Source organism: Ochlerotatus camptorhynchus, unplaced genomic scaffold (assembly GCF_037179485.1).
Source record: "Ochlerotatus camptorhynchus isolate MF236.1 unplaced genomic scaffold, CSIRO-AGI_Acam_v1.1 ptg000482l, whole genome shotgun sequence".
Classification (NCBI taxonomy): domain Eukaryota; kingdom Metazoa; phylum Arthropoda; class Insecta; order Diptera; family Culicidae; genus Ochlerotatus; species Ochlerotatus camptorhynchus.
Window position 1 is genome coordinate 905,006 of NW_027040967.1, and position 24,294 is coordinate 929,299.

Sequence of the window (24,294 nt, forward strand, 5' to 3'; positions counted from 1 at the left end):
ATGCATCACAAGAAAGGTGTGTGTTATGTTTATGGAATTTTGATTTTTTTTTTCTTCTAATGTGTATGAAACAATAGGAGGGTGTTAACAGTAAAGCTCTAGCATGATGAGCATCAGGAGGGCGCATGGGGTATGAAACACACATCATTTGGGTTCAATCCCAGTCGGCGTCGTCGGGATGTTCTGAGGCATAACGCCTTCCTTCGGAAGGGAAGTAAAGCTGTTCATGAGTTCATGAGTTGATGGGTCGATAGTTAGGGTCCAGTTGTGGGAGTGGCCTCCCTGGTGTCGGTAGCATTGGTGCTCAACATGGAAAACAAGATCGACGGGAAACAAACCAAAGGAAAAAAAAAAATTAAAGGGTTGTGTCCTAGACATGACCGCAGTATGACGTAGAACCTATCTCTATCTATGATGCATGATATATGCATTTAGGTTAACATCCAACGTATCTACTTTTTTACATATTTTGCAGAAAAAATACATCCGAAGTCCCTCCTTTTTTACATATTCTGCACAAAACATACTTTCTAAGCCCCGCAACTGACAGGATTTCCCGCCATTTTATTATGAATGGGGGCGGGGCAGAACGTTTGTGCAGAATATGAAAAAAAGGATGGACTTGGAAGTTAATATAATTTCAGATATAGAGGTACCAGATATGTTGTAATAATAATTGTGGTTTGTTTAAAATTTATTTCCCGGAAAAAAAGTGATCGTCAAAGTCCATGTCTTTTTCAGATTATTGTTGAGGGGGGGGGGGAGGGGGGGGGAGGGAGGTTGTTGCGAGGTTGTTGCGAGGGGGGGGGGGTTACATACATGACTACATTTCCTCATTGTATCGCATTCCTCATTATGGTCTCGCCGTTATCCACCTTTAGCCGCTGATCGCTTATTTCATGAAAACAGTGATAAAATTATCATTTGTACATTTTCAAAAGTTTAATTACAGAAAATTGGAAAAATATTTATTTCAGCAGGTTCGTATTGTAATGTCCTATCGATTGGCGTATTTGGATTTTAATTTCATTTATAAATGACAAAGCTACAAGCGTTCAAAACTTAACACTCCTTCACCACACATATTTTTTGATTTGCACCCCAGTATAGTCGACAAAGACGTAGTTCTACGTCAAAAAACCCTATGAGATGAACTGGGCTACGACTGAAATCTCAAAAATAAAGTTTAGAAAAAACCTTAAACTAAAATTTTGTCGCCACCACAATGAGGTAATTAGTTTTGTCATTACCGAGTATTATTTTTCAAATCGGCATTCTGTAATGAGAAATCGAATACAATTCAAGATTTCATCAGATTCAATTAGTTGAGAAACTTTTGAATACCTTCTGAACAACCTACAGCATTGACAGAACATTGAATTTCCTGCTGTCTAGGAAGGATGTATGAAAGAATATACTGCAACGTTTCCTGAACATCTTTCTAGATTTATTCCAAATTCCATATTTTTCAATCTCTCTTAATTCTACGAAGATTTCTGAACATTTTTGCATTTCAAAAAAGACACCTATCACTTACAAACGTTCTTGAACATCTGGAAAGTTCCTTGAAATTTAACGAAGGTCTCAATATTTCCAAGAAGTTCATGGAGCTTTTTTGAAGTAACATTTCTGACAAACTGCAACGAAGATCTTTAAGTTGAAGCGAGGATCCTTAAAGTTCTTAGAAGTTTATTGGTCTATTGTTAGATCTTCTACAAAATTCCCTGAACCTTTTCATAGTTTTTAACATTTATATAAAGTTTTACGCAGCTTCTCAAAAATGCTATGAAATTCGCAAAACTTCTACAACGTTTGCTGCACTTCTACGTTTCTCGTTGATTTCACGAACGAAATTTCTTGAATTTTTACGAAAATGCTAAAACTATTCCAAGTTTATGAGGCTTCAAAAAAGTGCCTTGATATTGAGTAGAGGTTCCCGATCAATAAAAAGCTTCCCTGAAATAAAATAACGTTCCTTTACCTTCTACGAAGTTCCTCAAACCTAAATGAGTTTTACGCTTCTACGCAGTTTTTAGAACTTTTCCTTAGGAGATGAACTAGCCATAGGCTAAAAATATCCTTAATTAAGAATAATAAAAAAAAAAGATTTTTCCATATTCCTAGTTTCTACGAGTTTTTCTGAAGATCAATGAAATTCCCAGAATTTATTTCCTCTATCAATAAAGTTATACGAAGATACCAGCAACTAAAGAAAAGCCCTGGGTTCATGGCCAATTTTTAGACGTCATATCATTCTATCGATAAAATATCGATAATATATAATTTTTCAAAATTGCTTCTTCTTGTTCAAAAGATAAGAAAAGTAGTAAACAAATAGTAACATCGAACTTGGACGCTTGACAAAATATCAGTGAGTCAAAAAAAAAAACACACACACACACACTAACAATTATGGGGGAGGGGGCCTAGATAATTCTAGAGCGGGCCTGGCCCTCTTAGCACCTTCATTAGCAACGCCAATGGTAACTTGTGTCGATATCGTTTCGGCGTAATGTAACATGTGTCATCATAAATAATGAGACGATACCAGACATTTAAGCATCTCAGTTTTTTTCTCTACACCAGGCAGTTCCAGCTCACCATATACAAATAAACTAGGCAACTGAAAACATTAGAATAATCTTAAATTTTGAAAACTGATTCCATGCTGTCGATAACATTGATCATTTACTGGAAATGTTATAAATCATCTTTGGAGGGGTTAACTTCAAACTTATCCAATTATGTATGTAATTGCGATGCATGCTAATGAAATTTATCGTAAAGACGGTTGGAAAAATTTCAAATGTGTATTTCATTTCTTCATGTAATGGCCATGCGCATCTTTAGCTGTTTGAATAGCCAAATATAAATTATTAAAAAATATATTTAAAATCTAACCGTGATATGCGGAAAAATCATTCACAGCTTTTAACTTTGACACTTTGCACTGCCTAATTTAGATATAATCACATCAGCATGCTCTAAAATGTCAACTGATATCTGTCCAAACGCGAATCGTCACTGATTATATAAAGCCGGATCATAATCAGCATGCATGAGCGACAATCAAGTATTCAAAATTGCACCATTCGTTCAAAAATATTGCGGATTTTCTATACATGACAAGAGGCTAACCGGGATTCCGTAGCACACATGTTGTTAGCAATGATGAAGGCAATTATTTCAGGTCCTCGTGGCCGGATTATACTGCATTCGTTGGTAGTTATCACCACCATAGCTGAAGAGAAGGATTTGAAAGCGAGTGCTTTTACGCACAATTCAAATGATATTTTCATTGAGAGCCACAACCGGTTTGATGAAACAGTAGACCCGCTTGAACTGGGCTGGAATTATAGAATTTCCGGTAAAGGATGCTATAACTCTGTATTATCGGTTTTAGCACAACTGGTTCGCAGTATAACAGAGTATAATTTAAAACGCATCGTGCGTTAAATGATAAATCTCGGACTAAGTCGGAATATGGGAGTGACATCAGCTTATATATGACAAGTAAATTCTCATACTCGGACGGTGCATGGTTTGTGCTTCAGTTTAACAGGTCACCAATGGCATTGAATAATTGAAATACTCAGTAAATGAACGTCCGATTTTGATTGGAATTAAAAAAAAAAAAACGCTTTGGATTATTTATTTTTAAGGGAGCATGGGAGCTCACGACAATTTATGATTGGATACTTAATATTTATTTCTAGGAAAAAAGGGAAAACATTTATCACAAGACTAAAGTGCAAGCATAATAGTTATAAACTGATCATTGTGATTATTGGCCTGTCCTTCAATTAAATATAAACAATAGCATTCCCAGTTAAAATCTATCAGAAAATGCAAAAAGCTTCCAGCACCACCTCTCATTTGAATGACAATTTCAACATGTCTTCGGCATGAAAGCAAATGTTTTTTTTTTCCACAGGCAAAGAGACTATTTCGACTCTAGACTATGTTTTTCAAAGGATGTATGTGTGTTTGAAAATATATATTTTCAAAAATTCAAAGCTTGAAAACTGTTCATTGTATCGAAATTGTAATCGAAGAAGAAATTAAAATGACCTGAGCTTTACAGATACAGATATACACTGAAAGAAAAATGTTTTTTTTTCAGAAAATCAAGAATTAAAATTAGACATACAAATTGCTTATCGCTTCAATGCACGATATTAAAAAAAATTAAATATACTTTAAGCCATACACAAAATTATAGAAGTTGTACTTACATCGAGAAACTTTAAGGACAAAAGTTAGTGGAAAATAAACTTTTCATGTTTCTTTTTCAATTTAACATTTCATATTCATAGAAACACTATAGTTCTAGGATATGATTGTTAAGGTTATTCTAAATCTAAATGGTCTTGGTGCGCAATTTCCTAAGTGTAGCTATTTTCGAGATATTTAAAAGTATTTTTTACACATCAGTTTTTTTATAAGGTTCATAGGCTTTCAAAAAGTACATAAATTTCCTAGTATTTTACCTTTTGACATCAAGAAGATTGGACGAATTGTTTTCATGCAACTGAAGATATAAGAAGAACATTACACCAACCCCTCAATTATGGATCAGCTAAAATAATTACGGATCAGTGAGTGTACCGTGTTAATCAAATGGAAGTGATCCACAATTGTGAGATCTAAGTATATTCAATGTAGGAAACATGACATGATTTGCAGTTTTACTTTCAGCTTCCAGCTCACCATCATAACATATTGGTAAGATTTGATGATATCACTTTTACGATATTATAACCAGCATTACTTGTCTGAGTTATCTTTTGAAGAATGGATTACTACTGATCAGGGTAACCGATTTAAAATCTGTGCTTTTGTTCAAAAAAATCTTTTCATCTACGTTTTTTTACACAAAATCTGTGATCATATCTGTATCAATAATGTATGAACTAAATCCAATATAAATTTTCTTAGAAACGTTACTTTTATTGCAGTATGATTCTGATAAACATAAAACTTAAGCAAAATAAAATGTGTCTCTATACCGGCACCGGTGGTGTAGTGGTAAGCGTGATAACCTCTCACCCCAGCAGGCCTGGATTCAATCCCAGTCGGCGCCGGGACGAGGCATACCATCTCTGATCACGCCTTTCGTCCCCGGTTCATGAGTTGATGTCCAGGTGTGGGAGCTGCCTCCCTGGCGTCAATACGGTGCTCAGCACGGAAAACAAGATCGACAGAAAACAATTCAAGGAAAAAAAATGTGTCTGGCAGTTTTCATATTCTCTTTTCATACAATTCAAAAGTTGTATTTTTTTTACAAATTTATTTTTATTTTTTATTATGTTTGTATATAAGCCACAATTAAAAGCTTAAACTCACAATTTAAAAAAATGCATGATCTGTGTTAATCCGAGAAATCAGTGATTACAGATTTTTGGTTCTAAAAACTCCAACAAGTCGGTAGTTTGGCAACCCTTTTAGTGGTAGATGCAATTTAGAAACACTATTGAAAGCAGCTGATAAATTTTTTGCCTATTTCAGCGAGATGTTAGAAAAAATATTAACTTAGGAGTGTATAAAACTCAGCAATCTCAGTTTTTTTTTTATATAGACACAAATCTCCATTAAACGAGCAGTATCTATCATTTGTGATGTTAAGCATGTACATGATCATGATTGACCGCCTGTGGATGGCTGCTCCGTTATTGCTAGATCAGCTGTAATTACATAGTAAACCAATAGAGGATGCTTGGGACTAGCATTCATCCTCAATGTGTAAATGCTGGTGATCTAAAACTAGGTAATTCCAGCTCCGGCCGCTGGGCCTTATCTTTCGTATAAAATGACTACTTTAAGTCTGATATTTGACATTAATCATCTCCTACAACATAACAATGTACCTATGTTTACTTGGGGCTTCCTCTACATCGTTTATAAAAATGATGTAAAATTCTGCGATATCTAGCGCATGCGTAAAGCTACACGATATTTCATGTAAAATTAAGCGTGGTACCGTACAAATGTTGCAATCCCAAGTAACATGGTAAGTTTTATAGTGTTTTTAAAGCATGCTCCAAGTCTAAATCATGGTCTACAGAACCCTCATAAAACCAAAATTGTTTATTGGATAGACACGAGTGGTACGATATTCAGGAAGTCCATCCAGCTCCTTGGCTTCGCCGATGACATTGACATTATGGCACGGAACTTTGAGATGATGGCGGAAACGTACATCAGACTGAAGGCTGAAGCTAGACGGATTGGACTTGCCATCAACGTATCAAAGACAAAATACATGAAAGGAAGAGGTTCTAGGGAAGACAATGTTAGCCTCCAACCCCGAGTTCAGATTGACGGTGACGAAATCGACTCCGGAGGACGCTCCGGTCGAATAAAATTCACCGTCGCACGAAGTTGACTGCCTACAAGACGCTGATTAGACCGGTGGTCCTCTACGGCCACGAGACCTGGACTATGCTCGTGGAGGACCAACGCGCCCTTGGTGTTTTCGAACGGAAGGCGTTGAGTACCATCTACGGTGAAGTGCAGATGGATGACGGAACGTGGAGGAGGCGAATGAACCACGAATTGCACCAGCTGCTGGGAGAACCATCCATCGTCCACATTGCAAAAATTGGGCGACTACGGTGGGCTGGGCACGTCGTATGAATGACGCACGACGACCCAGTGAAAATGGTTCTAGAAAGCGACCCAACAGGAACAAGAAGAAGAGGCGCGCAGCGGGCAAGGTGGATCGACCAAGTAGAAGGTGACCTGCGGACCCTTCGCAGACTACGAGGCTAGAGAACTGTGGCCATGGATCGAGTAGAGTGGAGACGACTTCTTCGGACAGCAGATGACAACAAGGCCTTATCCTGATTGGAAAGGAAAGTATTTCTAATACATAGATGTTTTCGGTGCATATTTACGTTGTAGTGTGGATTTTGAGATTTATTCGCAGCGAATATCGTTCATTTCTTGAGATGACGTATTCTACCCACCAAACATTTTTATAAGACTGCATTCGAATATACTGGACACAAGGTGTCGATTTGCATGCACAGGTCAAATAATATTTGTCTCTTTTTAAAACTCTGAAACTTCCAGGTTAATGGTTTTTCAAAAGGTTTTCAAAGTTATGGTGGATTCCTGAAATCGTGCTGTGCTTTTATTTTTATGATGTTTTGTTAGGCACTCGCACCTTTCTTACGTTGTTAGCTTCACGTGCAATTTTCACATATTTTCTATTCATGCATTATAAAAGAGCTCACCAAAAATGACTTCGTCGCCACATTTACCTTCGCCTCTCAACGAGAAGCTGAGGCTACACCAACACACTTGACATTTGATGTGTTCCCATCTGCAATAACCGTTCATTTTTACAGCAACACGAATGTAAACTGTGTGATGAAATTTAAGCTGCTCTAGCTTGCCATCTGGGAAATTCCATGCTGCTGATGGTTGACTTTTTCCTCTCCTGCACACAAGTCGATCGTTTTTCCATGCTCGTAAGTCAACGACAACGCTGGCTGCCGTGGAAAAGCTTGTCCTATTGCTACATGCACATGCTTTGAGGAACAGCATCCAGGTGTAAAGTTTTGCTTTGATCTTCCCACGGAGAGGAACACATACATTCGATGTATCACACATGTGCTCCAGGGCAATATTTCATGTTCACTCCATTCCACCCGGGGCGTTGGCAAACCAACAAACAGGTGGAAAGTCTTCAATTACTTTGCCATTGTGAAAAAGTCATCGAGTTTCATTAAATATGAGGGCTTCTGTGGCTTTTGTCGATGCAAGCGAGGAGCGAAAATCATAGTTTACAATTACATGAACATACGTTTTAATTTACGCTTGAATTTTGAAACCTGCCAATGAAGCATATTGATATAATATCTTTCTATCAATATGAAACCAAAGCAAAAAGAATATCCTGATGAATGTGGGCGTCTTAGTGGAATACCTGTATAAAGAGAGAGAGAGAAGGATTAGTAATTTCCATTTATTTCCACAACCCAATTTGCTTGTCCTAGACAGATACGCGTATTTCGTCTACAATTCTTCAGTGTCTTGTACTAATACTCGACTGGAAATTATTAATCCTTCTCGCTCTCTCTCTCTTTATAAAAAGAAGATATTCTACAATACACATCACTCAAACGAAGCGATGAGGCTACACAATATTGAGATCTCCGTCCTCCGGCGACGATAGCAAACAGTGAAAATACGAACCAGAACAATTCAAATAGACCCAGGCATCGAGCTGAATGTCACTAGGCTGAACGCTATTAGGAATTTACTATTCTGTTGATGCGAAAAGAAGAGAAGGTTTTGCGCTCATTTGATAGAGAGCTTTAAAGTAAACTATACTTAAATGGGATTTTCCGAGCTCCCAATAAAGATAAAGATAAAGTGTGAGTTAAATTAAATTTTCAAAATATTTGTGTTTTTTCAAGTTTGTCAGGTACCTCTAGATTCCATGAAAAGGATATTCTTAATAGGTGTAGTACCGTGAGGAAGGGCGCGTGAACCAAGCACTGTAATTGAAGATGCCATTGCAACTTCCGGGAATGGCAAAACCAACATGGCGTTGAGAATATGTAAAGTGCGATCATCCTAGGAGGGATTATTGGAGCTGTTTCTGGAGCGCGGTGCAAGTGAGCGAGGTGCAAGTGAGACGCTTCAGTTAGCCGTATAATTGATATGTTGTAGAATTTTGAATTAATTTTTTACTGCTCAATCTGTTGAAAATTTGATGCAATATGACATCTGTGTATGATAATAGGGTGGTTCAAAATATCGATTTTAATCCACCAAGCAAAATAATTTTCAAATCAGGTCCTAATAATCCTCTCAGAATTTGAGCTCATTTAGATGTGAACTCATACCGCACTGGTCCTTTGAAGTTTATATGGGAATTACTATGGGGAAAGTGAACTTCTCATAGATACCAACCACTAGGCCGGGACCGTTTCCCGCGAAGGAATTCAAAGACTGCATACATCCACTAGATGGGTTAAGTAAAACTCACGAATAACCACAAATACTAACCCATCGACAAATGAGTAACTGACTGTTATGCACAGTTGGTGTTTTGTGGGTTGAAATTTTAACCAGCAATTGTGATTTCTTTATGAGTTGCTCACCATGATGAGACATCGAGAGATTTCAAGCGGCAAAACTTCAAAAAACTATCATAAGGTTAATGGAAAACAGTTAATTTCTAACAATCTTGAAAAACAAAAGCGATATAGCTACGAAATAATTGAAGATCTATCAAGGTACTGTGAGAGAAAGTTGTTAACCTAGGATTAGGAATCCTCTGTTTGGAATTAGTTAGTTATATTTATTAAGGATACTTTGAGCCGAACGCTGGTTCGTCTCCGCCACGTTTGGAATTAGTATGATTCTAAATGGTCCTAGTTTTTAGATATATATGAATGTTTCTACTAAGGTCGAACTTCCCCCCCCCCCCCCCCGTCTTTCAGAGTCAGTTTATATGTTTTTTTTTGTTATGTTTGCATCAACAGACTAGAAATAGTCCCAATGATGTGTTTAAAAATAGTACAGATTATACAGACTACATATACTATAACGAAAATAACAAAGCATTGTCAAGTTACTAAAAATGTATAGGTCTAAAGTTTTACACTTAGCTGTTGGGCGTCAAGCGCCTTCGAAGCCAGTCGGCTTAGACTACACCAGTCAGCAAAGATGTCAATCTGATCTTGGAGAGAACGGCAGAGTGAGCGGATGCGCAGAAAAACTTTCAGATCGTCTGCAAACGATAATCGTGGCCCTGTGATAACATGGTGAACGTCGTCAAAGTAAAGGAGAAATACTAATGGTCCCAGATGGCTACCCTGAGGTATACAAGACTTTGCGCCAAAACTTGCTGAGCGACAAGTACCCAAAGTTACTGTCCGTTATGTCAGGTATGAACAAAACCATCTCAAAAGATTTCCACCGATCCCTAGCCTATCAAGCTTAGCGATCGCAATTTCGTGGTTCAGCTTATCGAAGGCTGCCATAAGATCTAAATAAAGTCCGTTTGGGTCTGAGAAATCAAACTGTGTGTGATGTAAGACTTTAGGCACAGCAGGTTCGTAGTTGTGGAACGCCCAGTACAGCACTCAGCGACGTGATTCCCCGGTAGTTGTTTACGTCGGGTTTGCTTCCTTTTTTTGACGTTGGATAACGTCTTTCGGCAACATACGGGGGTACAAAATTGAAAACAGTCATTTTGGATGAGTTACGAAAAATTAAAAGATTTTGAACGATAATAACTCAACCGTCTCTCGATAGATTTACGAGATAATGGCATCAATCGATTGGAAATAATTCTAGCAATTTGCTGAATGTTTCAAAACTATTGATTTCAATCTGTAAACTATTGAAAAATGGTTAAAAGTAAACCATTGTCTAAAGATGGTGAAAATCGATTGATTTTTTTATATTCTTATACTTTCTCCAACCGAGACATCAGATGCGAGTATCTGACACCTCTGATATTTTCTGTTCTACTAAATAAGCGTCCAACAAGGTCGCCCGTTCCATCATTGTCTATCCGATCGTCGACCCAGCAGCAGAGCAGCAGAGCAGCAGAGCAGCAGTACCAGAGCAGCGGAAGCTGAGCAACGGCAGCAGAGCAGCGGAAGCAGAGCCTGGGGGCGAAAGGGCAACTACGCCGAGTGCGTTGGTGCCAGTGCTCCGGTATACTGGGCCGCCGTCATGGAATGCCCAGCTGCTGCAGTTCTCAGTCGGTCGTATTCACCGTCTGCTCCGCAAGGGCAACTACGCCGAGCGCGTTGGAAAAATGGCCCTTTTCAGGGCCACAACATTATCAAGAAAGAGTTTAACGATTAATTTTCTAATTGCGAAGATTCAGCAGAGCCATATTTTATCTCGAAAAATAGTTTTAAAATTCTTAACAACGAGAATCTTGAAAACATAATAAAATTTACTTAGCAAGTACCATATGTTATTTTCCAGTGGATTGGGCAAAGACCTTTCACTTTGATGCTACATGAAAATAAAGTGAAATTCATTTCCAAATCATATACCGGACCCGGCTTAGTTTGTTTTCAAAATCTCGAAAACAAACCCCCGCACACGTTCTACTTCGTTACTTCTAGACTAACATTTGAAAGGGGCGGAAGAGCCAAAATGTAAACAAACCATATTTTGGCACATATAGAGAGAACAGTTCACAAACTTCTCGATAAACACGAAAAAGTAGAAGAAAATATCACTTCATATCATCAAAAACGTTTCTTCTTACGTGGCGTATTTCCAACTTTCAACTCGATGATGCAACTGGTTGTTACGCCTTGCACCAGAACAACGAATTATATTGTTTTAATATGCCAAACGTATTGATTCTGTAGTATCTAGTCACGCCCGATTCATTTGAAACGCATCCGATTCACTCGTCTATCAACGCTTGTGAAAATGTAATGGTTAAAGGCGCATAAGAGCAACCTCAATGAAAATAAACTGATATTTGAGTTCATTTATTATTACTCAATAGTTGAGTAAATTTTAACCAACGCCGCTTTTCTGATTTACTCAACGGCGGACCTCAAATTATAGAACCCAACGTTGAGTTTTTTTTAACTTAATTTTGGGTATTTTTTTCTTGCCGTGTATGATGTTTTCTTCTCAATTTCACGACAAAGAAAACTTTTTTTGAGTTTTTAGTTATGCATGATGATAGATTACACTATTAACTATATGTCAAGCTTATAAAATCATCCAGAAAATGGAAAGTCGTGAAATAGGATTAATTTTTAGGTCATCAAAATTCAGAAGCCGGTAAAGCACTTCTCGTATTTTCTCTTGAAAATACGAGAACTGCTTAGTACTTTATCCGTGCGCTCTTTCATCATCACCTTCGCGTGGGTCACTTCGCATTGCTCAATTTTGGGCAATGAGAAGGCGGATTCACTTGCGAAGGTGGGCGCTATGGAAGGCGACATTTATGATCGACAGATCGCCTATAGTGAATTTTTCTCTATTTATCGTCAGCAGTCGCTCGTTAGCTGGCAACATCAATGGAGTGAAGGGAGCTTGGGACGATGGCTACATTCAATTATCCCTAAGGTGTCGAAGTTTGCATGGTTCAAAGGGTTGGACTTGAGTCGAGACTTCATACGCGTGATGTCTCGTCTCATGTCCAATCACTATTGTCTAAACGCTCACTTGTTCCGTGTGGGGTTGGGAGACAGCAATCTCTGTGAATGTGGACAAGGTTACCAGGACGCTGATCACATCCTTTGGTCTTGTGCGGAGTATCGTGGAGTCAGATCACATTTTTATGATTCCCTTCGGGCTCGAGGTAGACAACCTAATGTTCCAGTTCGGGATATTTTGGCTAGACGCGATCTGGAGTTTATGAAACTCATATATGTTTACTTTAAGGATATTAACCTTAGATTGTAAGTTTGATTAACCTTGTGTTTAGTTTGTATTTTGTACGTGTGGGTTTTTTTTTTCAATGTTTGTTTTCAAGATGAATAGAAATAATTTCATGCTTTAGGATTAATTAAATAGTTGTATCGTAAACCACATTTCAAACCTCCTTCTTCCCTTTTCCCATCCAAAAATTGTAAATCTCCACTAACCTCGAGACAACCGCGAGTACTCGGTCCAGTTCCTTTAACTTTAAATTTAAGACAGTAATAATGTATAACGCAAAGGATAACTCGGCTCTGTAAAGTTTATTCGATTAAGCCTGTACAAATAAAGTAATTATAAAAAAAAAAAAAATTCAGAAGCGATTTTCTTGATATGGTTTTTTTGGAGTTCCGCCCTTTCCAAATGTTAGTCTAGACTTAATCGAGACTAGAACGGAACGAAAGGTCACTTCAACTCTTTTGAATTATTGTGGTGGCCCTGAAAAGGGCCGGTTTTGTTAAGATACGAGGAGCCAGCTGGATGTCCTTCGGCATGATAGTGACGCGCTTGGCGTGGATGGCACACAGATTGGTATCCTCGAACAGACCGACCAGATAGGCCTCGCTAGCTTACTGCAGAGCCATAACAGCTGAGCTCTGGAAGCGCAGATCGGTCTTGAAGTCCTGGGCAATTTCACGGACCAGACGTTGGAAAGGCAACTTTCGGATCGGCAGTTCGGTGGATTTCTGATAGCGGATCTCACGCAAGGCGACGGTGCCTGGCCGGTACCGATGGGGCTTCTTTACTCCTCCGGTGGCTGGAGCGCTCTTGCGAGCGGCCTTCGTTGCCAACTGCTTGCGAGGAGCCTTTCCTCCAGTGGACTTGCGAGCGGTCTGCTGAGCTGGTTGTGATGTGTATGCAATGAAAGCACACTGTGGAAGAAAAATAAAAATCACTTCCATTCTGTTTTATAACATGCGTTTGCTGTGTTCAACCAATCAGAAACGACGAAAAAACAAGAACACAACAACTAACCAAAAGAATTTAACCCTCGAGTAGGTATAAAACAGCCAAAATTTGGAAGTTTTGTTCACTTTTGTTTCAAACTTCATCGACGTTACAATTGTCAAACTAGAAAATGACTGGACGCGGCAAGGGTGGAAAAGGACTTGGCAAAGGAGGAGCCAAGCGTCACCGAAAAGTGTTGCGTGACAACATCCAGGGCATCACTAAACCTTGAATCCGTCGTTTGGCTCGTCGTGGTAGAGTTAAGAGAATTTCCGGTCTCATTTACGAAGAAACCAGAGGAGTGCTGAAGGTATTTCTGGAAAACGTTATTCGTGACGCCGTTACTTACACCGAACATGCGAAGAGGAAGACTGTCACCCCCATGGATGTCGTTTACGCTCTGAAGCGGCAGGGACGTATTCTGTACGGATTCGGGGGTTAATTTAGTATCATCGACTCAGAACCAAAAAATCGGCCCTTTTCAGGGCCACCATATAAATTTAAAAGGTGTTTCAGAATTGACTTTCTTGCCATAATGTGAAAGATTGAAGTGATGTGATGGAGCGTTCATCAATCTGCGGGTGTTAAGCTTAAATCAACGTAGGTCCTGCTGGTTACCGCTACTAATCCAGTACCGACAATATTCTGCATACATTTTGGTGTGGTAGTTCCAGATACGTCGTGCACTTCCAGAATCGAGAGAAGAAATTAATGAAAACGCCTGAGTTGTCCGAACGCGCTTTGGGGAAAGATATCAAGCTTATTCGAGCGTTTTATTTCGATAAGCAGCAGGTGTGCTGAAGGAATTACAGGGAAACGTCATTCGATGAACTGTTACATTCAAGTAATTTTTCCCCGGTATATGACCACAATTTTTAATAGGGCATTACGGCCACCCAAATTTGAGTTAAGTTAGCTTGTTGTAAGTGCAGGAACTCAGCAATGAGAAAATGTCTCATGTTTGTCCAGGATAAACTTACTGAGAAAAGTAAATATTGGACACACATTCATTGGTACTACTCCTACTTAGAGTAAAATAATTTCATTTTCCGGCTGATTTTTGAGATTTTCCACAGGAAACCATGAGCCAATATTACTCATCGCTGGGTTCCTTAACTATTGGCTACTAAAATTTAGGTCGTGCTTATCGCAGGGTTGTCATTGTCAAAACTCAAAATAGTAAACCTATAACACTCTTGTAACTTACAACTTGTACTGTTTATTTTTGATAGAATAAAAGGAAACAACGATTCAGTCCAATTGAAATGGAAAGCTTCATAAAATTTCCAACATAGAAATACAAATTGATTGTGGTACCTAAAAAAGAGTTATTAAGGAATATTCCTAAAATATAATATACACAATTAAGTACAACACATAACAGACGTTTTTTTTTTTCTTTGTGGTTGTCTTTACAGACGGCTAAGACCATAGTTTGGTCCATCTCGCCTATAACAGACGTTATCCAACGCCAACCCTGCGGTCGTATCTAGTATACAACCCTTCCAACTTTTTTATGAACAGGAAACATATGCGCAGTCTTCCAGCAAGACGGAAAGATGACGGTTGCGATGGACTAGAACTTGTACTGGATTGGACTGTAAATTAGATACTTTGCAGGATCCGACTATTTAAATAACACATAATTAAATGGTCAATACTTGAAGAAGGATATCATTTATCATAAACTTTTGCTATTCAAAACATAAGAAAAGATGTAGGCAAAACAAATGTCTCTCACATCCAAGTTAAGATTGGATTTATTATATCCTCTGCAATTGTTTCCTGCATCAAATGTAATGGCAGCTCTTGCAATGGACTGCTGCGTACAATCAAGTTTTTCCAGAATACATACGTTTGTATAAAACCTTTATTTAGGGAAAAAAGTATGTTCGAAAAATAAACTAACATAAAAAATTACAAAATTATTTTAATAACCTTCTTGCGACTACATTATATAATCTGGTGCATGTCAAGAAGCATTACTAATACTGCATACTTTTCATGCAAATCTGTATTATAATCATACATTTCCCAGTTGGGTGTTGGCATTCAGAAAACTATATGAAATAGTATTGCAATTTGTTTGGCTCTTATGTGAAAAAATCTCAAATCAATTTTATTGGAAATCCCACGAGTGAAAAATTATCTAAAATCAAAACCCTTATAATTTTTTTGATGTCTGTTAGTTGATTCTAAATATGTTTTATAATTACTTTGAAGCGAATTAAAATTTTAATACTCTTCTGATCGTGTCGTTTACGCCATCCTTCAAGAATAATAAAATCTCAAACAAGTGGATACTTGGATTACAGAAAATATCTCCTAATTTAAGGATAATCATTAAAATCTATACGGGTCATTCCGCACCAAGTGTTCGAGGCACGTGAAATTGACCTCTTCCGATTTGGCCCAAATTTGGAGGAGTTGTTTATTTTGGTCTAGGTTTTATGAATCCAAATAGTTGTGCCAATTGAAGCATTCCTCGGTCCATTTGTATTTTTTGTGATTTTCCTGAAAACACTACTTTCTTTTATCAATATCTTCGTACCAAATAAAGCTACAATTTACATTGTAGACTGTTTTATGCGAACACTCCGAATACGATGCCTCCGAAAAACGTGTAACAGCAAGTTTGCAATGGCATAGCTTAGCCATTTCTTCATGAATTTCAAAAATTGAGGTATCTCTAGAATTCCTAGGGTTTGTACATTATTTAGATTGTAAAAACAATGAAAATAGAATCTCCTAATTTTTCAACATGCAAAAAGAGTCCTTACACTTTTTTCATGGGTTTTGCAAATGGCTTAAGATCTAACGGCTGTTCAATAAAAAATGAGAATATTTTCAGTCATACAGCTAGTAAAATAAAAATATTTTTTTTCAACGAATTCAGTAAATTTTATTAAAACCATAATGTTTATTCTTCAAAAAATACGTCAATGAATATTGGAGAAGTGGCCCTGGTCAGCCGTACGACGCAAATTAGTCGCGATGCTCTCACAGGAGCGCTGGACGGCACTGAAATCATTCTCATTTTTTATTGAAAACCCGTAATAATCCACATTAATGGGCACAAATGTTCATAATAAATTAGAATACCTTCATGGTTTTTATGCATGTATCACAGTTCGAAGCGTTTTCGACAAAACTACGGAGCTCTAGAATCAGTATCATGGATGGTCCACTTTTACAGATCTTCCGGTGGAAGGTCCCTAATTCGGGTCCATGTTTATATTAAGACCCCAAATTCATTCTAATATTACAGTTCCACGTGTTTTCGAAAAAAAAAAACCGTGGAACTCTTGGATCAATTTTATGGCTTGCTTACTTGCAATCAGGCTAAAGCCTTGTTGTCCTCTGCTGTCCGAAGAAGTCGTCTCCACTCTACTCGATCCATGGCCATACTTCGCTAGCCTCGTAGTATGTGAAGGATCCGCAGGTCGCCTTCTACTTGGTCGATCCACCTTGCCCGCTGCGTGCCTCTTCTTCTTGTTCCTATTGGGGCGCTTTCGAGAACCACTTTCACTGGGTCGTCGTGCGCCCAGCCCACCGTAATGGCCCGTTTTTTGCAATGTGGACAATGGATGGTTCTCCCAGCAGCTGGTGAAATTCGTGGTTCATTCACCTCCTCCACGTTCCGTCATCCATCTGCATTCCACCGTAGATGGTACGCAACACCTTTCGTTCGAAAACACCAAGGGGGTCCTCCACGAGTACGGTCCAGGTCTCTTGGCGGTAGAAGACCACAGGTCTTATCAGCGTCTTGTAGATAGTCAACTTCGTGCGGCGGCAAATTTTATTCGACCGGAGCGTCCTCCGGAGTCCAAAGTAGGCACGATTGCCGCCATTATGCGTTTTTGAATTTCTCTGCTGGTATCCAGCAGTGCCACCTTCGTTTTCTGCTGCATTGCCGTTGAGATGCTCGTCATAGTACTGCTTCCACCTCTCAATTTTATGGAATAACCATTTTACGGATGTTGTTGATCTTCCGGACGACGGTCCCATGGCTATCTAGGGACATGTTTATGTCACTACTCCACTCACAGTTCCTAATGTTTTTTTTTTTTTTTTTTGAAAAAAACTGCGGAGCTCTATGATCAGTTTCATTGATTTACCACTTTTACGGATGTTCTGGACTTACCAGAAGATGGCCCCATGGCCATTTGGGTCCATGTTTATGTCGAAAAAACCGTGCTTTCGAAAAAACCGTAGAACTAGGATCAGTTTCGAGGATTGACCATTTTTAAAGATGTTCTAGATCTTGTGGAGGACGGTCCCATGGTCTTCTAGGTACATGTTTATGTCACGACCGCAAATTAATTTATATATGACAGTTCCAAGTGTTCTCGAAAAAAACGTGGAGCTCTAGGATCAACTCCATACATTGATCACGTTTGCGGATTTTTCGGATCTTCCGTAGGACGGTCCGATGGCCATCTGGGTCCATGTTTATGTAACAATCCCAAATTCATTCTAATATCACAGTTCCTAACGTTTTCAAGAAAACCACGGAGCTCTAAATTTTCCACTTTTATGGATGTTCCGGATCTTCCAAAAGACGGTCTCATGGCCATCAAGGTTCATGTCTATGTTACGACCCCAAATTCATTCTATCATCTCTGTTCTTAGTGTTTTCCAAAAACTGCGGAGCTCTAGAATCAGTTCATGGATTGACCACTTTAACGAATGTTCCGGATCTGCCGGAGAACCGTCCCGGTGTCTCCAGGATCCATGCATAGAAACCATGAAGGTGTTCTAACTTACTATGAACATTTGTGCGCATTAATGTAGATTATAGATCTTAAGCCATTTGCAAAACCCATAAAAACACTTTTAAAAAAACGTTTAACAACTCTTTTCGCTTTTTCAATTTTTTTTACAATCTAAATCATCTACAGACCCTAGGAATTCTAAACGTACCACAATTTTTTAAATGCATTAAGAAATGGCCATTGAAAACTTGCCTTTACAAGTTTTTCGGAGGCTTCGTAGTCGGCGTAAAGTTTTTTACCCACCATATTCGGAGTGTTAACGTACCCCATTCTAGTCGAAATTCTAGTACTACAATATATTTGTTTTGATTTGCTATGATAGTTTGACAGATAAAATGAGGGGTTAGTGAATATTCCTATGTTTCGAAGGGTGCATCGATTATCTTGGGACCGAGGAGAGTACCAGAGCTGAGCCAAAAAGTTGAGCACGTTTCTTCGGGACCTTCTAGTCTTAGAGTTACCTATTTGGTACTACCAACTAAGAAACATTTAAATTTACCGTTAAAGCGATTTCGATGAACATTTTGAGAGTGTTATATCTGCTTGCCTGTTATCATAGGGTAGAGCGCTACTTCGTCGTAATCGCCCATTTCCGTTTTATCGATCAGAAAAGATCTATAATATCAATGGTTTCACCGTATACAAATCAATACAAATAGGTTTGTTCCGATGCGTTAGTTCATTAACTACAACATAAATCCTATTAGAGAGCATTTTATGAATATTTGCGCTCATTGTTCTCAAAACAAAAGAAGCGCTCCTAGCGAATCTCCTTTTTCTACGTTTATCCGTAGGACGAAGAAAATCTAATGGCGTTTCAATGCGTTAGGATGGAATTGAAACTCGTAGAACGAATTTAGAATCAAGAAGTAGTATTAGATTTTAAACAGTATCTCAACAATTTGTGATTCTTTATCAAATCCAACGGTACGTATGGAAAGGTGAATAAATCTGGAAGTCATCTTTGAAAGAAATATTCCATGTTTTGTTTAAACTCTTTCAGAAAAGATAGGTAAAGCGCGGGATGTGCTTAGTAGGACGGAAATTAGATCAAAAACCCTATCTTCACTATTGCAACTTCTGGTAATCCGCGAAAGTACTTCCATTTTTCTCAAGCACTCTCTCTAACTGCAATCACTCTCCCATACTCGAAATGTGCCACGACAAAATTGGCACAACGACGTCCTTTACGCTCTCTGACCAAAGCGCAGATGTTTCCGCTTATATATGCCCAAACTTTAAACAGGGAATCAAGTGTGTCCATGTCCACTCTCGCCTATGAGAACATTATTACTAGACTTTAATTTACAGTATGGTCCATTAATTGGGCGAATAACTAATTTTTTTTTTTCACTTTAATGCACAACATTTCAAACGTGAATTGACGGACCCTTCAATGGCGTTATTTCACATTTAAATAGCATTTAAATCATTAACACGTGATGTATTGTGTCATGTGTCATACATTTGCCTTACCCGATCGAAAAAAAAAATCCTTGTCAAACTATTTAAAAAAAAGTTTCTACGAAAATTACACATCTCTAAGTCATTTGGAATCGCTAAAGTTTCCGCTTTTTTGTGCTGCACGATAAAATTTATCACCAACCCGGCTATCTCCAGTCCACGCGAGCGGAGATTTACGGCTGGTTAACAAGAATGGTAGGTGCTCGTTGTCGTTTCATTTTACTACCATTATTTGCTATGAAGATCATCGTCTCGTATGTCATCGTCATCACAAGTGAGTCCCGGGATGAAATTTATGAGAGGGGAAAGTGATACTAAAGCTTCCGTGCATGGTTGCAGAACTGATACGGGTGGCCGTTTGCAACCTCCACAGGCTACATGTATATGAGGTGAGTATGCTGGTGTGCAAATTGAGAATGAGCCCTACCTCCACGGTATGACATGGTTGTGAGAGACCAGGATTGGATATTTTGCATGCTGTCTGGGTTAAAGTAACCTACTTTTTGTCTGTCACCCTCAACAGTGAAACTTTCTTGTGTTAGATTAATTTCGTAACTCTTAGCCAGACATTCTAACGCCGGATGTGATCTCGAGGTAGGTTGTTTGAATGTGGAGGAGGCAGATTCATGAAATGAAATACGGAAAATCCAAAGAAAAGACTAATTAACTGCCATGCATGTGAAAGCAGAGGAGGGATCACACACATCGTGTAGTTCAACAACCACATTACCATCGTAAAGTGTAAAGGGTTGGCATGGAGAATATGGACTAGGACACTTATGTAAGATAATAATGTACATGCTCACAGCAAGCAGGGTCAATAATTTATTCTGCTGTTTTGGTGTTATCGTTTAGAAATGATATATGCCTTAAACGCTTTTCACGGGGTATGAACGTAATCTGTACCGATGATCGGAATAATAAAGCAAAGAACGTCATGATGTATAATTTGGCTGAAAGAATATGCATAAATGACGTAGCATTTGAGGAGGGGGGAGGGGGTATTTTAGAAGTTGTGACCGGACTTGTATTAGGTATAGCAAAATACACTGCGAGGGGGAGGGTGGCCTAAAACTTGTCATAAGTATACTACGTCATTTATGAATGACCTCTTAGCGTTTTGTCCTTTGGACACACTTGCGTTTGCAATATAAAATGTATTCCGAAATTATGAAATCATAAGATATAACGATGAATTTTGCACTTGCAAGTTACAAGAAAAGATTGTAAAGTGTGTGTTTTTATTTTTCGCTTTAAGAGAGTCATAATATTCTGATCAATGAAGAGTGAATATCCACCAATCACAAAATTGCTGATTGTAACTTTTAGCTTACAAGTACAACATATTATCATGACATCTGATGTTTTCACAAATCTTTAAAAAAATAGCATACGAAAGGTAGATAACCTGTAACCTGGATACATTCTCAATAGATGCAAACTCATTTGAAAACAAAATTTGATCGACTTAAGGTGTTTCGCTGTGAGATCCTTATTTTTTGCTGCCACTGAAACTGTTACTCCACGTTTGCTGCGCAGCAGCATACATGCAGTAGCAATTTCATGTGAAATAAGGCACTAATTTCCGAGGTTTGTGTAATTGAAAATTCAAGGTGGAAGTGCATTTATAGCTTACGTGGCGGCCATTTGTGAACTCTACAAGAAATCACCTTAAGACGGGGTCTGTCAGGCTTGTGCTTTAAGAATTGTGACCTAAGCAACCCGGGGTAAAAGTGGTTATTTCATGAAAGTGGTCCTGTAACATTTTTTTCCTCTGTTCGGGATCTAACACCACTGCGACCTGTAATTTAATCTATTGTAGTATATCCCGTGTCCTTAGGTTAGTGCATGTCGTATTACTCCATTACTATTGAGAAATGAAGAAGTATTCGGTTTTGCTACAGTTATCGTTCTTGCCTTTATCGCAAGGAATCCATTCTAATTGAAAGGTCTCGTTATTTATATCCTGTGAAGTGTTGGAACTGGCATTGGGTGATCTTGGGGCAAGAATCGATCTTAGTGAATCGATTCATTTTTTTGAAAATAATCGATTCACCAATTTAATCAATCATTTTGAATCGATTTTTTTGAATCGATCTTTTGAATCGATTCATTTTTCAAAATGGCACAAAAATGTTTCAAATATAACGGATCATAGGAGAGTTGGTGCAAATTAAGCTAATTTCAGTCTAGAGTTATGACATTTCACCTTTAATAGTCATTTAGTGTAATGATTGATATCCTTTAGAAATAAATTTGGTAGTACGTAAAGGGTGTCCACGATGATATTGCCACACTATGAAATTGCTCTAACTTTTTAACCGTTGGGTAGAATTTAATGAAAATTTGGTTCATAGTGCATTATTAACATCCTGCAAGTTTTAAAGTCCTGTGATCAAAACTCGCGGAAGTTGGGGTCTTCAACCGAAATCCGAACGCCTCCGTTAGGGATGTGGCTAAGAAGCTGCACCTAAGCCGAAGTTTTGTCCAGAAGGCCAAAACTAAGGCTGGGCTTCGAACGTTCAAGGTACAAAAGGCCCCTAATCGCGACGAGAAGCAGAACAAGTCCGCCAAAACCCGTGCCAGGAAGTTGTACCTCAACATGCTGACGAAAGTTGAATGCTGCATCATGGACGACGAAACATATGTGAAGGCCGACTTCAAACAGATCCCCGGCAACCTGTTTTTCACGGCCAAGGATAAGTTCAGCGTTCCGGAGCATGTCCGCACTCAGAAGATGTCCAAATTTGCGAAGCAATTCCTGGTTTGGCAAGCCATCTGCACGTGCGGGAAGCGGAGTGCACCTTTCGTGACCCAGGACACGATAAACGGACAGGTGTACATAAAAGAGTGCCTCCAGAAGCGGCTGCTTCCTCTCCTGAAGGCCCACAACGTCCCAACAATCTTCTGGCCGGATTTGGCCTCATGCCACTACTCCAAGGACGTGCTGAAGTGGTATGCGGACAATAAGGTCAATTTCGTGCCGAAAATGTTCAACCCTCCCAACACTCCGGAGCTCCGCTCCATCGAGAAGTACTGGGCGATTATGAAGCAGCACCTTCTTAAACGACCTAAGGTAGTGAAGACAGTCGAGTAACTGAAGAAAGTATGGGTTTACATGCAAAAAACGGTTGATTCACAGGTTGTGCAGAATCTTATGGCCGGGGTTAAGGCCAAGGTGCGGGCATTTGCGTATGGACTGTTAATAAAATACGAGTAAAATGGTAAAATGAAGTTTAATAGTTATTTCTCAATCCCTGAAAATTTGATGGCAATCGGATGAAAACTCGAATTTTGCGAATCAATTTTGTGTGTGGCAATTTTATCGTGGACACACTTTACGCAGTTTATGTTCTGAGTGTAACATACATCACTGCTGGTCATTAAAATAGGTGTAGGTAAAATAAATACGAAATTTTAGATTATGCTCATTCAACTTCATTTTATTTGACTTTAAAGTTTAGCATTTGATAGTGTAATAAAAATTAAGTAATTGCACGAGAAAACTCAAAGTTAAAACATTAAATGACTCACTCATTAGAATCAAATATAAAATATTCCTGGTCAGTGAAATAGGTGTGTTGCATAAAACTATAGTATAGAAAGCTTGAAAATAATCGTATAAGTTTTATTAGACTAATGACGCTTAGAAACCGCTGTGCCCTCCATTGTTAAGTAGAACCTAGTTCAATCTTCTTATCATTGACTCAATCAAGCACTTCCACTCTTTTTGAACTGTGGTCCATAATTGATCCTTATTTGAAAATGTTTGACCAGATAACTTTCTTTTAAGCTCTTTTCATAAATTTTCAATGGGGTTGATGTCAGGAGATTGGCTAGGCCATGAAATAACCAACACTTTGTTGGCACGAAACCATTCCTTTACATACTTAGAAGTGTGTTTCGGACCGTTGTCTTGCTGAAAATGCCATACAAGAGGCATGTTCTCTTCTGCATAAGGGAGCATAACCTCCTTCATGATTTCTTTGGATTCAAATCTGGTCATGATGGAATTAATACGGAAAATGGGACCTACTCTATACCAAGAAAAACAGCCACAAACCATGATGCTACCACCTCCATGCTTTACGGTCTTTACCGTGTACCGCGGATCGAACTCTTTAACGAATGGTCTACGTGAGAATATAGTAAATGACTATTTTGATTTCGTGGAGGCGAACCAGCCCAAGGCTGAAAGCCTCCCTAATAAAGATAAATAATAATAATATTTTGATTTCATTTGACATGTGGAAGTTTATGCTCAGGATTCTTGATTAGGTAAGCGATTTAACAGGAAATAAAATTCGTTTTATTGGTATTGGATTAACATATAAAACAAAACGATTAGATGGTCGGAGTGTAAAAGCAGGTAAGTACTTAATTCAGATATCCCAAAAATCATCCTAGAGGGATCCCAAGAAAGCTTAAGCCATGCATTTTGCATTGAGCCGATATCGATTCTGTGTGGTTCCACCAGTTTGGAAGAATAGCCTCTCTCACGAAACACTTGTTACTATTCTTGATCAATAGTCTCGAGCATGGGGATTATACACTACGATGTTTCTACCATGCTCGAAAAGGATCGACAGAACGTGGAAAAACAGGCTGATGCAAGACATTTTGTAATTTTGCCGATATGCCCCCTTGGCGATCCAGTTCTGACATAGCAGAGGACTGATGA